Here is a 14,235-nt window from a genome sequence, read left to right as displayed (position 1 = left end):
CAACTCCTCAGTAGGTCAACATCAAATCTCATACTAAAGCCTATTTATTTTCATTCTCATTACTCAATATATCCTGTCCTACTTTCAGTGAGAAATTACAAGGTATGCTTCAGTTCACTTCAGTTCAGTCGCTCAGTCGTGTCCGACCCATTGCGACCCCATGAACCACAGCACACCAGGCCTCCCTGTCCATCACCAACTCCCGGAGTTTACCCAGACTCATGTCCATTGAGTCGGTGATGTCATCCAACCATCTCATCCTCTGTCATCCCCTTCTCCTCCTGCCTCCCAATCCTTCCCAGCGTCAGGGTCTTTTCCAGTGAGTCAACTCTTCACATGAGGTGGCCAAAGTATTGGAGTTTCAGCTTCAACATCGGTCCTTCCAATGAACACCCAGGACTGATCTCCTTTAGAATGGACTGGTTGGATCTCCTTGCAGTCCAAGGGACTCTTGAGAGTCTTCTCCAACACCATAGTTCAAAAGCATCAATTCTTTGGCACTTAGCTTTCTTCATAGTCCAACTCTCACATCCATACATGACTACTGGAAAAACCATAGCCTTGACTAAACAGACCTTTGTTGACAAAGTAATGTCTCTGCTTTTTAATATGCTATCTAGGTTGGGCATAACTTTCCTTCCAAGGAGTAAGCATCTTTTAATTTCATGCCTGCAATCACCATCTGCAGTGATTTTGGAGCCCAAGAAAATAAAGTCAGCCACTGTTTCCACTGTTTGTCCATCTATCTGCCATGAAGTGATGGGACTGGATGCCATGATCTTAGTTTTCTGAATGTTGAGCTTTAAGCCAACTTTTTCACACTCCTCTTTCACGTTCATCAAGAGGCTCTTTAGTTCTTCTTCACTTTCTGCCATAAGGATGGTGTCATCTGCATATCTGAGGTTAGTGATATTTCTCCCGGCAATCTTGACTCCAGCTTGTGCTTCCTCCAGCCCAGTGTTTCTCATGATGTACTCTGCATATAAGTTAAATAAGCAGGGTGACAATATACAGCCTTGGCGTACTCCTTTTCCTATTTGGAACCAGTCTGTTGTTCCATGTCCAGTTCTAACTGTTGCTTCCTGACCTGCAGACAGGTTTCTCAAGAGGCAGGTCAGGTGGTCTGGTATTCCCATCACTTTCAGAATTTTCCACAGTTTATTGTGATCCACACAGTCAAAGGCTTTGGCATAGTCAATATGGTATACTTAAAAGACCAAAAAAAGAACAATCTGAAGAAAGCAAACATCAGAACCAGGGTCAGACATGACATAAATTTTAGAATGATCATATAGGGAATTTCAAATAATAATGATTAATTGATTAATCTGTGAAGAGCTCCAGTGGAAAAAGAAGACAACATGCATGAAAACATGCAACATGTAATGTAAGTTAGAGATATGGAGACTCTAGGTAAAAATCAAAAAAGAATGCTGGAAATCAAAATTACTGTAACAGAAATGAAGAGTACCTTTCATGGAATCATCAGACTAGACATGGCCAAGGAGAGAATATGTGAGCTTCAAGATAAATCAGTAAAATTTCCCAAACTGAAATTCAAAGAAAAGAAGAAGAATTAGATAGATAGTTAGAGATATATAGATAGAGATATGGGTTTCCCTGGTGACCTACATGGTAAAGAATCTGCCTGCAATGTGGGAGTCCTGAGTTCCATCCTTGGGTCAGGAAGATTCTCTGGAGAAGAGAATGACTACCCACTGTGGTATTCTTTTTTTTTTTTTGCACATAAGGGGATTTTATTCATTTAACAAATATGAACAGCTGTCAAGACTGTGCCACATGTATTGCGTACAATTGTAAGAAAAAGTTTATACCATCTCTGGTCTTATGGGGCTCACAATATCATGAAAATCCTCAAATATGGGCTAGGCTCATGGATGGGATTTTTTTAAGAAAACTTCAAATGCATAATAGAACATAGTAATGCAATGTTCAGGTTCAGAGGAGACCTGGAGTCTGACTTGTATCCTAATTCCAGCTCCACCACTTAACAGCCTTAGACTTTGGGGCATTTACTTCTCAAAGCCTTCATTTTCTTATCTATAAACCCGAAGCATTACTGACTCAAAGGACATGAATTTGAGCAAAATTTGGGAGATAATGGAGGAAGGACAGAAGAGCCTGGAGTGCTGCCGTCCATCGGTCACAGAGAGTTGGACATGACCTAGCGCTTAAACAAGAAGAAGAAGCTTGGAGCTAACGATGCTGATTTAGTAGGGCTGTTCGAGAACTGAATGAGATAAATCCATGGTGAGAGCTTCCCACAGTGACTTGAACATAGTAAGCATTCTATAAACTACAGCTCTTGTAATCATCTTTTAAAATCCTCCCAATTCTGAAATTTCTTGACTTGGTCTATTTTAATCTCAAAGGTTTAAGTAGAAGAGACAGAAGCACACAACCGTCTGAGCCTTTGAGGAAGGCATATTGGGCGCATGTGTCTGGTGTTGAAGATTATTATTTTTCACTCCATTAAAACCCTGTACGGGAACTAGGAGATACATAAACACTTAAAATTCACATTTCTACATGTTGGTAGCTTATTTCCTTCTTAGTTGATTAGAGCAAGAGTTCAGTTCAATTCAGTTATTCAGCCTGAAGAATTCTATAGACAGAGGAGCCTGGCGGGCTCAAAGAGTTGCAGAGTCAAACACGACTGAATGATTAACATATAACATTGCACAATACATAGATATATTTATATATATATCTCCAAGAACTATGACACAGTTGCAAAACATGTAATATGTGCATAGTTGGGAATATTAGAAACACTAGAAAGAGAAGAAAGAGAGAAAAGGACATAAAATGGTTGAGAGTTGTCCGAAATTAATGACAAAAAACAAGCCACCACAGATTCAGGAAATATAGAGGATGCTGAATAGGATAAATATCAAAAAATAAACATATTCAAATGGTATAATACTAAAGACAAGTTTTTGAAAGAAGTCAAATTATAAAACACCTTACCATTAAAGATACAATGAGAATTACAGTGAAATCTTGCCAGAAAGTATGCAAACAGAAAGTGGAATTAAATATTCAAAGTGTCATCATTGTTTAGTTGCTCAGTCATGTCTAACTCTTTTGTGACGCCATGGACTGTAGCCTGCCAGGATCCTTCTGTCCATGGAATTTTCCAGGCAAGAATACTGGAGTGGGTTGCTGTTTCCTTCTCCAGGGTATCTTCCTGATCCAGGAATCGAACAAGCTACTCCTGTATGGTAGGCAGATTCTTTACCACTGAGCCACCTGGGAAGTCATGTAAAGTGTTAACTGAGCAAAGAAACACTAACCTAAAGTTCTGTATTCAGCAAATATATCCTTCCAAAGTGAAGAAGAAATACTTTCTCAGAAAAATGAAAAATAAAGAAATTTATCACTAGTAGACCTGCCTTGCAAAAACTGTTAAGAATATGGATCAAGGAGAGCTCTCACTCATTGTTTGCGACAGTGCAAAAAAGAGAAACTTTGGAAATACTTTGGCTGTTTGCTCTAGACCTTGACAGTCTTCTGACAAGACTGAGAAATTTAAATATAGGTCCAGTTGAGTTAAAAATGTTTATTCATGCAGAAACCTACATGTACAAGTTTTTAGCAGCCGTATTAATAACTAAAACTGTGGGAATGTAAATTAGCATACCTAATGTGGAAAACAGTGTGGAGGTTCCTTCAGTTCAGTTCAGTTCAGTTGCTCAGTCGTGTCTGACTCTTTGTGACCCCATGAACTGCAGCACGCCAGGCCTCCCTGTCCATCACCAATGCCCAAATCTTACCCAAACTCATGTCCATTGAGTCGGTGATGCCATCTAACCATCTCATCCTCTGTCATCCCCGTCTCCTCCTGCCCTCAATCTTTCCCAGCATAAGGGTCTTTTCAAATGAGTCACCTCTTCGCATCAGGTGGCCAAAGTATTGGAGATTCAGTTTCAACATCAGTCCTTCCAATGAACACCCAGAACTGATCTCCTTTATGATGGACTGGCTGGGTCTCCTTGCAATCCAAGGGACTCTCAAGAGTCTTCTCCAACACCACAGTTGAAGAGCATCAATTCTTCGGCGCTCAGCTTTCTTTATAGTCCAACTCTCACATCCATACATGACCACTGGAAAAACTGTAGCCTTGACTAGACGGACCTTTCTTGGCAAAGTAATGTCTCTGCTTTTTAATATGCTGTCTAGTTACAAAGGTCATAACTTTCCTTCCAAGGAGTAAGCATCTTTTAATTTCATGGCTTCAATCACCATCTGCAGTGATTTTGGAGCCCAGAAATACAAAGTCAGCCACTGTTTCCACTGAAAACATCTATTTGCCATGAAGTGACGGGACCGGATGCCATGATGTTAGTTTTCTGAATGTTGAGCTTTAAGCCAACTTTTTCCCTCTCCTCTTTCACTTTCATCAAGAGGCTCTTTAGTTCTTCTTTACTTTCTGCCATAAGGGTGGTGTCATCTGCATATCTGAGGTTATTGATATTTCTCCCGGCAATCTTGATTCTAGCTTGTGATTCTTCCAGCCCGGTGTTTCTCATGATGTACTCTGCATATAAGTTAAATAAGCAGGGTGACAATATACAGCCTTGACCTACTCCTTTTCTTATTTGGTACCAGTTTGGTGTTCCATGTCTGGTTCTAACTGTTGCTTTTTGACCTGCAGACAGGTTTCTCAAGAGGCAGGTTAGGTGGTCTGGTATTCCTATCTCTTTCAGAATTTTCCACAGTTTATTGTGATCCACACAGTCTTTGTCATAGTCAATAAAGCAGAAATAGATGTTTTTCTGGAACTCTCTTGCTTTTTCGATGATCCAGTGGATGTTGGCAATTTGATTCCTTAGAGGACTGAAAATAGGCTACCATATGATTCAACAGTCCCACTCTTGGGTACTTATTTGGAAAAGATAAAAACTGTAATTTCAAAAGATTGATGCACCCCTTTGTTCATGGCAGAACTATTTAAAATAATCAAGACATGGAAACAACCTAAGTAGCCATCCACAAAAGATTGGCTTAAGAAGATGGGGTATATACACACCATGGAGTATTGCTCAGCCATAAAAAAGAACAAAATATTACCATTTGCAGCAATATGGATGAACCTGAGGAATATTATATTTAGTAAAGCAAGTCAGACAGAGAAAGAAAATCATTGTATGCTATCACTTATATGTGGAGTCTTAAAAATATACAAATGAATCTGTATACAAAGCAGAAATAGACCCATGGACATGGAAAACAAGCTTATGGTTAACAAAGGGGGAAAAAAGGGGGAAGGAAATTAGGACTTTGGATTAACAATATAAATTGCTACATATAGAATAAGCAATGAGGATGTGCTATCTAGCACAGGTAATTGTATTCAATATCTTATAAAAACTTATACTGGAAAATAATCTGAAATATGTATATACACACACACACATATATATGTGCACGCACACACACACACACACACACACACACACACACACAGAGCTTCCCTGGTGGCTCAGATGATAAAGAATATGCCTACAATGCAGGAGACCTGGGTTCGATCTCTGGATCGGGAAGATCCCCTGGAGAAAGACATGACTACCCACTCCAGTATTCTTGCCTGGAGAATTCCATGAATCGAGGAGCCTGGCGGGCTCCATGGGGTTGCAAAGAGTCCGTGGGGTTGCAAAGAGTCGGACACAATTGAGCAGCTAACACTTTCACTCATATATATACATATAACTGAGTAACTTTGCTGTATACCTGAAACTAACACAATGTGTGTATGTGTGTGTGTGTGAAGTCGCTCAGTCGTGTCCGACTCTTTGCGACCCCATGGACTGTAGCCTACCAGGCTCCTCCATCCATGGGATTTTCCAGGCAAGAGTACTGAAGTGGGTTGCCATTTGGAAATTAAGTCCAGTTCAATCAAAAAAAAGTCACAAAAACTGAAAGTAACTGAGATGTCCTTCAATGGATAGATGGATAAACACCAGTGATTCATCCATACAATAGAACATTACTCAGCAATAAGAAGAAATGAACTATTTTGCCATGAAAAGACATGGTAGAATCTTAAATGGATATTGCTAAATGAAAGAAACCAATCTGAAAAGCTTCCATACTATATGATTACAGTTATATGACATTATGGAAGGAATCACCATACTGTCCTATAAAGTGGTTGCACCAGTTTATATTCCCACCAACAGTGTAGGAGGGTTCCCTTTTCTCTACATCCTCTTCAGCATTTGTTATTTGTAGATTTTTTTAAGGATGGTCATTCTGATTGGTGTGAGGTGGTACCTCATTGTAGTTTTGATTTGCATTTCCAAGAGGAACAATTTTTATTTTGTATTTCCTTTTATTTACATGTGCTAGTTGAAAAAAAAAAAAAAACTTTTCTGTGTATTATACCATTTGGGTTCTATCAATTTGGATTTATTTTGACTTCTTTTGTTATTAAGTATAGGTCACATGTTTCTAGATTCTTTGGATATCTACTGAGTTTCTACTGCATACCTGACATGAATGATTCATGGTAGACACATTGAAGATTCCTAAGCAACAGTTAACTTGGCTGAACTCATACTTCATACTCTGTCCCTTTGCAGTCAGTAGCTGACATTTCTTTCAGATGTGTAGTTTCCACCATTTTTTTTCCCCAACTAGTATCTCTGTGATCTCTCCTGTGACTGTTAGTTTAGTGGTCAGCCAAATTTCAGGGCAATATTGGTTGCCCTGGAAGATACCTGGGAGGAGGGCATGGCAAACCACACCAGTATTCTTGCCTGGAGAATCCCATGGACAGAGGAGCCTGGCAGGCTGCAGTCCATAGGGCCACACAGAATTAGACACAGCTGAAGCGAGTTGGCACACATTGGTTGCATATTTTAAGACTTGTGCCCTAGGTGGCTCTTCCCTTCCAAGCTCTTCTCGGTAGTTTTCTCTTTACTCTCCAAACCCTGAACACTGGCCTCTTATGCTTCGGAGTAGTAAGGCATTAATGTTCTGCTGTCCCAAGCTGCTATGCAGATTGGGGTTATCCTCAGGCAAGAAGTTAAAAATTCCTTAATCTCACCAGGTGCAATTTCTTGTTTTTCCAGAGTAGATGTCCTTCCAATTTCTTCCTGCTTTTGGTTTTCCTCCAGTGTCTCCAGAAGGGTTTTCTTCTTTTAAATAATTCTGTTCAAAATTTAAAACTTTAATCTTTGGGTAGTTGGTCTATTCAAGCTAGTTACTCTACCATTATCAGATGGAACTCTTTTTGGAGGGCCAGCAAAGTTTGACCCAGTTTAAAATGAGAGGTCTGTCCTGTTTCTTGCTCATTCTATTGCACAAATATTCATTTAGTGCTTATGAAGTGCTGCAAACTTTTCTAAGTTCTTTGTGAATGGTGATTCATTCATTCCTTGGAAACAGCCCCTGAGAACTGCTGTTATTACTCCTATTTGCCAACAGAAAAATTGAGTTAAAGAGAGGTTAAGTTACTTGCCAAAGTTCACACAGCCAGGTAATAGGGTAAATGCTTAACCCAGCTTAGTATGTAGCCCATTCATCTTTTATTAAAACAAACACAAAAAAGCAAGAGTTGATGTAGGAAAAAAAGCAAGAGTTGATGTAGGAATTCTATCCCTCAGATCATACCATAATGCTACCCTTTATAGTCTATGGGAGTAACAAAATGGAAGACAACATCAAGATATACTTATTAATTTTACACCTGGTTTTGCTATATCATGTTTCTTATCTCTCAGCCCCAGTTTACTCACTTGTGAAGTGAAGTGGAAGGATTACATTTAACCGTATAGTCCAGAAAGATCAAGTCTCATCCACCTGTGTATTTCCTCTTTGTGTCCACTAGATGGGGAAGTGATGCCAGACAGTCCTGGTAAAAGATCTGAAAAAGAAATTCCAGTGTAAAAAGTTTATTAAAAAAAAAAAAAAAATTACAATAAATAATGTAATACTAGTTATTATATTAAGTAGGGTATGTGGAACAGCATAAAGAAGAAGAGAAGAGAAATATCACTGTTGTAAATATTTTCATTCCTTTTGGCTGCCTAACTTGTGAACCTCCTTTGCTGTAGAGGTAGAAATGTTGGTTTCCCAACCTTCCCTCCAGCTGGGGTGTGGGCGAAGGGCAGAAGCTTTTCTCCTGAGGGATCTGAAGGCAAAGAAAAGCATGTGCAGAAATATTTTAGAGAGATTTTACAGAGAAAGGAAGATCCTTTCTTGAGGCTTGGATCTAGCAAGATTAGAGTATGAGTATGTATGACTCACAGGCTTGTGAGGCTTCAACATAGCTGTCTTTCTAGATACTGCTTAGATTTGTCTCCTTCTGTTTCCTCCCCATGCCACTGCTGACTTCCTTTCTCACCTGCACTACTGTGCCACTTTTTAACCTGCATCAACTTAAAAACTAGTCACAACCTAAAAATTGAGAGTTATATTTTATTTGGTGGAAATTTTTAGGACCTCAAGCCCAGGAGACAGCATCTTGAGTGACCCTGAGAGAACTGCTCCAAGGAAGTGGGGGCAGGAGTCAGGTTATATAGAAGTTTGCAACAAGGGGCAGGTAGTCTGAACACCAAAGATTGTTGTTAATTTAGGAAAACCGGATATCTCAAGTTAAGGAATTTAGTGCTTTTCTATGTATGGGAAGATGCAAGAGTCTGGGCTTACTGAAATCATTCCTTTCATATGCTTCTTGGCTCTCTGGGGTCAGTATCCTGCATTTTTTTACATCCCTGCCCACCTCCCTGCCTCCTCAGTGCTTGCAGGAGGGAGTGGCTGCAGCTCGATGGCTGCTGTATAATAGACATTGTTCTTTTTGGCTGCCTTCCTGCCTCAGAAATTCACATTTGGAGGGCCAGAATCACTGATGACTGTGACAACCTTGTTTATTGATATGTCAAGAAATACTCCATTTCTCCCAGGATCTAGTCTTCTTTCTCCAAGTTTCTATGAATGCCAGACTGATTTTCTGTGGCACAAATTAAATTATCTCACTCTTCTGCTTAAACATCTCAATGATTCCTGATTTTCTTTGGAAAAATATCCCATCTTCAGTGTGATTTGGAAGATGTTTTCATGATTTGACTTCAGTCATTCTGCATAGATCTTTCTTTGTTTTAATTTGACTTAATTTATTTAATTGGAGGCTAATTACTTTTCAGTGTTGTGGTGGTTTTTGCCATACATCAACATGAATCAGCCACGGGTGCACATGTGTCTCCCCATACTGAATCCCCCTCCCACCACCCTCCCCCCCCCATCCCTCTGGGTTGTACCAGAGCATTGGCTTTGAGTGCCCTGCTTCATGCATTGAAGTTACACTGGTCATCTATTTAATATATGGTAATATACATGTTTCAGTGCTACTCTCTCAAATCATCCCACCCTTGCCTTCTCCCGCATAGTCCAAAAGTCTGTTCTTTACATCTGTCTTTTTTGCTGTCTCTGCACAGACCTTTCATTCAGCCTTCCCATCTTGCTTTAAACACATCTAACTGTTGGCAGTTACACAAACTGATCATGCATTTTATTATTGTGCATTTAAACATCTCCCTTGTCTTTAGATCCACAATGTCACGTACAATATACATGATAAACATTTACAAATATTTATTGAATAAGTGAACAGTACACATTTACGTGTTCTCTGATGTTGAATCAAGATGAATAGAAAGAATTTGCAAGACTCAAGTATATCCAAGAGGTGATGAAATTCAAGGTTATAATAATACTAATAATGATAGTAACATTATTACTGATAATTAGTAACAATAGCTAGCATGTATTGAACACTGTCTATGTATCAGACACTCTTGCCATAAGATGCATTGTAATATCCCTTTAGTCCTCACCACAGGCCTGTGAGGTAACTACTACTATACTCATTAAAACAGGAAAAAAAATCTGAGGCATAAACACAGTATAGTTAAGTAATTTGCTTAAATTTATCTGGCCTGCCAAAGAAGGAGACAAAATTTGAATACAATCAAACTAACACCAGAACCTGCACGTTATACTACTTTGGAGCATACTTTCAATTCTGTGACATAAAAGAAATTCTGGATAACTCCTGTGACATAAAAGAAAAGGTCATTTGTTTTGAAAAATTTGAGGAATTGCAATGTCAAGGTGTTAAATACTAATCTGGATTTTTTTTTTATTACTTGTTAATTGTCTACATTCCCCTACTAGAAAGAAAACACAGCAGGAGAAAAGGAACTTGTCTCTCTTTCACATTGAATACCAAGTCTCTAGAAAGTGTTTAGTATATATAGTAGGCATTTCATAAATACTTAAGGAAGGAAGTAAGGAAGAAAAGGATTACAAAGGATCTGTTAAAATTATGAAAGATCTGTTTGAGGCACTACCCTTGTTTTACCAAATGTATTTTAAGTTCCTTAAGTGTATGTAATATATTTTGCTTTTCCCATCAGTTAGCCTGGCATTGTGCATAGTAGGTGTTTAATAAGTAATTATTTTTTGAGTGAAGAGTGGCAGAAAAATTAATGAGACACATAATGAAAGACTTGGAAGTGAGTACCTTTTCAGGTTATCTCTGCCTTTGAGCATTTGGGGCAACTTTACAACTCAATTAGTTTAAGAAAATTAATAATACAAACTATTCTGTCCATAGAAATGCAAATTAGTTGTGTCTGGCGGAATATGACTGATTATTGATCAATTCTATTTTAGCATTCCTTATCTGACTATATATATGTGTTCATTGAATTCTTTTTTGAACAGGTTATGAAAACATGCTGGTTCCCACATTAATTGGAATGCTATTCAGCCATGTAAAAGAATGAAATGTTGCCATCTGCAGCATGAGTGGACTTGGAGGGTATTATGGTAAGTGAAATAAATCAGAGAGAGAGAAACAAATACTGTATGATATCACTTATACATGGAATCTAAAAAGTAAATAAACTAGTGAATAAAACAAAGCAGAAAACAATTCACAGATGTAGAGAACAAACTGGTGGTTACCAGTGGGGAGAGAGAAGAGAGGAGGGGCGAGATAGGGATAGGGAATTAAGAGGTACAAACTACTACATGCAAAATAAGTAAGCTACATGGATATATTATGCAGCCCAGGGAATATAGCCAATATTTTATAATAAATAAATGGAGTATAACCTTTAAAAACTGTGAATCACTATGTTGTACACCTGAAACTATGTATATAGTTGTTGTTGTTTAGTTGCTAGGCCCTGTTCTTCTCTTTTTACAACCCCATGGATTGTAGCCCACCAGGCACATCTGTCCATGGGATTTCCCAGGCAAGAATACTGGAGTGGGTTGCCATTTCCTTCTCTAAGGGATCTTCCCAACACAGGAACTGAACTCACATCTTCTTCATTGCAGGTGGTTCTTTACTGCTAAGCTGCCAAGGAAACTTCATGTATATGAATTGTAAATCAACTATACCTCAATTTTAAAATTTTTAAAAATTGAGTTAAATAAAATATTTGATACAGGATATTTTTATATATATATGAGAGTCATGAATATACCCTCTTTTAAAAACTGTCCTTTAACAAGATGGAAAACATATATTTCTTTTCATTCATAATCATGCTGCTTCTTAGAAATGAGGATTGGTGGAATTTGTGATATCTCTAGATCCAGTCATTTAATTATGAGGATCCACTGTGAACAATTGTGTTTGGGTTTAAGTATTGTGTTGTCTTCCCAGTTGAGGCCCAACCTCTTTATAAGTTTCTATTCTTTCACAACTTTTAAATAAGTGAGAGTTAGGTAATTACTATCTTGCTAGATGTATTAGGCCTGTCTGTCCACGAGGTGTCACCCTAACGTCTTAAGATGCAAAGAAAAAAGTGATCTTTCTTTTCTAAGTAGGTTATTTTTGGTAGTGGATATATAAATGGTCCCATCACTTCATGGCAAATAGATGGGGAAACAGTGGAAACAGTGGCTGACTTTATTTTTTTGGGCTCCAAAATCACTGAAGACGGTGACTGCAGCCATGAAATTAAAAGACACTTAATCCTTGGAAGGAAAGTTATGACCAACCTAGACAGCATATTAAAAAGCAGAGACATTACTTTGCCAACAAAGGTCCGTCTAGTCAAGGCTTTGGTTTTTCCAGTAGTCATGTATGGATGTGAGAGTTGGACTGTAAAGAAAGCTGAGCACCAAAGAATTGATACTTTTGAACTGTGGTGTTGGAGAAGACTCTTGAGAGTCCCTCGGACTACAAGGAGATCCAACCAGTCCATCCTAAAGGAGATCAATCCTGAGTGTTCATTGGAAGGACTGATGTTAAAGCTGAAACTCCAGTACTTTGGCCACCTGATGTGAAGAGCTGGCTCGTTTGAAATGATCCTGATGCTGGGAAAGATTGAAAGAGAGAGAAGGGGATGACAGAGGATGAGACGGTTAGATGGCATCACCGACTCAATGGACATGAGTTTGGGTAAACTCCAGGAGTTGGTGATGGACAGGGAGGCCTGGCATGCTGCAGTCCCTGGGGTCGCAAAGAGTCGGACACGACTGAGCGACTGAACTGAACTGATATAAACGGTTAATATTTTATGCCTTAATATAGGGGCTGAGGCAGGCAAGATTCGAGACAAAACTCAAGACTTCATGTTTGTCCACGTTCCTGCTTAAGGCACTTTTCCGCACAACACTGAATATTTCTCCTTCCTAGAGTTAAAATATGCCTTCTTTTTAGAAAATATTCTTTAAATTAAAATAAAAAATACGGTCATTCACAAATAAGCCTAAATATTTGGTCATATGCTAGATCATATAAGAGTCCTCGTAATTCTGGAGCAGCATTCCTTTGACATCCATGGTGAGAGTCACTGATTGTGGACAAAGACTCTCTCCTGGATCAAATCTTAGTCCTTCTCTTCTAGTCTGACTAGAGGAGCAAGCTAGGCCTTTTCCTTGGGATTTGTCTCTGGCCTGTTTAGTCCAGGAGTAGCAAGGAACCTACTAACTCAAGTTTAGCGGAAATCTCACACCCTTGATATCGGATACCCTAACTTTCCTTCAGTAAGAATCTTATTAAATTGATTTTGCAAGAGTTCCCCTACACTTTATTCCTTTGGTTAATTTTCCATCCACTGACCCTTTCATTCTGCTCCTTGGCTATAAATTTTCAGTTGTTTTTGGTATATTTGGAGTTGAGCCCAACCTGTCTCCCCTTTTGTGATAGTCTTGACAGCTATTGGGGTAGTCCTCAACCATTCTAATAAATGGTTCAGGACTTCTTTACCATTCCAACAAGTGTCAGACTAACATTTTAACACTTTTTTCTTTAACAATTATAGATAGAATTTCATAATCAAATCCCAGTACAGGGTCATCTTATAAATAAAACAATAGGTACTTTGCATTCATTAGTCTCTGTTAATACTGACAGTGTTTTCTGTTGTCAAAAATTAACAACCTTTCCTTATGCTCCAGTTTCCTCTTCTCTTAAGGATTCATTTGTCTTAAACTTTAACTGGGGTGTGTACGTGTGTGTGTGTGTGTGTGTGTGTGTGTGTGTGTGTATCTTCTATAATGAGAAATTAGGATGGGCTTCCGCATCAGAGGTTTTCCCCACATTCCAAAATTTGTACTCTGAGGCAAATTATACCAAAGATAACATCTAATTCATTTGTTTATTACAGTTCATCCATTAAGAAAAAAGAAAGTAAAAAAAACCCCACAAAACAACCAAAACAAAAAAGAAAAGAAGGAAGTACATATGGATAGAGAACTACAATGTCTATAACATCTACTGTATCAGGTAGTTTAGATGTCCGATTTAGATGTTGGTTAAATTCTCTTGAGTTTTTTTGACATTTGCTTCAGATCCATAGAAAACCCAATCCATCAAAGTTTAAGAAAGTTTAGGTAATTTGATGAAGTAGGAACTTCGTTTATCTCTCTCCAAAACCTGAGCTATAATATTCACTTTTCTTTTTGCCAGCTACATACAGTGGGCAGGGAACTAAAGTAAACTGACTTTGACTTATCGTGATTTTAGTAAAACATCTGAAATGGAAAATTTATAAATCTTTATTTTAGAGGGAAAACTTGTATTGTCTGGTGGCTCAGATAGTAAAGAATCTGCCTGCAATGTGCGAGACCCAGGTTTGATCCCTGGGTCAGGAAGATCCCCTAGAAAAGGGAATGGTAACCCACTCCAGTATTCTTGCCTGGAAAATTTCATGGACAGAGAAGACTGGCAGGCTACAGTCCATGGGT

The 14,235-nt window shown here is 38.6% G+C and overlaps 1 protein-coding gene across 1 annotated transcript in view; it reads left to right on the top strand.

Annotated features, from left to right (window-relative positions):
• Window positions 1–14,235, top strand: part of UNC13C (unc-13 homolog C) — a 1,717,543-nt gene that overhangs the window by 946,041 nt on the left and 757,267 nt on the right. The window contains exon 28 of the mRNA XM_081513848.1: window positions 10,753–10,857. The gene's annotated coding sequence lies outside the window, so the exon portion shown is untranslated. The remainder of the gene's footprint in view (window positions 1–10,752; window positions 10,858–14,235) is intronic.

The sequence above is a fragment of the Giraffa tippelskirchi genome, chromosome 7 (assembly GCF_054371585.1).
Source record: "Giraffa tippelskirchi isolate mGirTip1 chromosome 7, T2T-mGirTip1v1.2.pri, whole genome shotgun sequence".
NCBI classification, from domain to species: domain Eukaryota; kingdom Metazoa; phylum Chordata; class Mammalia; order Artiodactyla; family Giraffidae; genus Giraffa; species Giraffa tippelskirchi.
The sequence above is the reverse complement of the archived record's forward strand: the minus strand, read 5'-3'. Positions and strand labels throughout refer to the sequence as shown.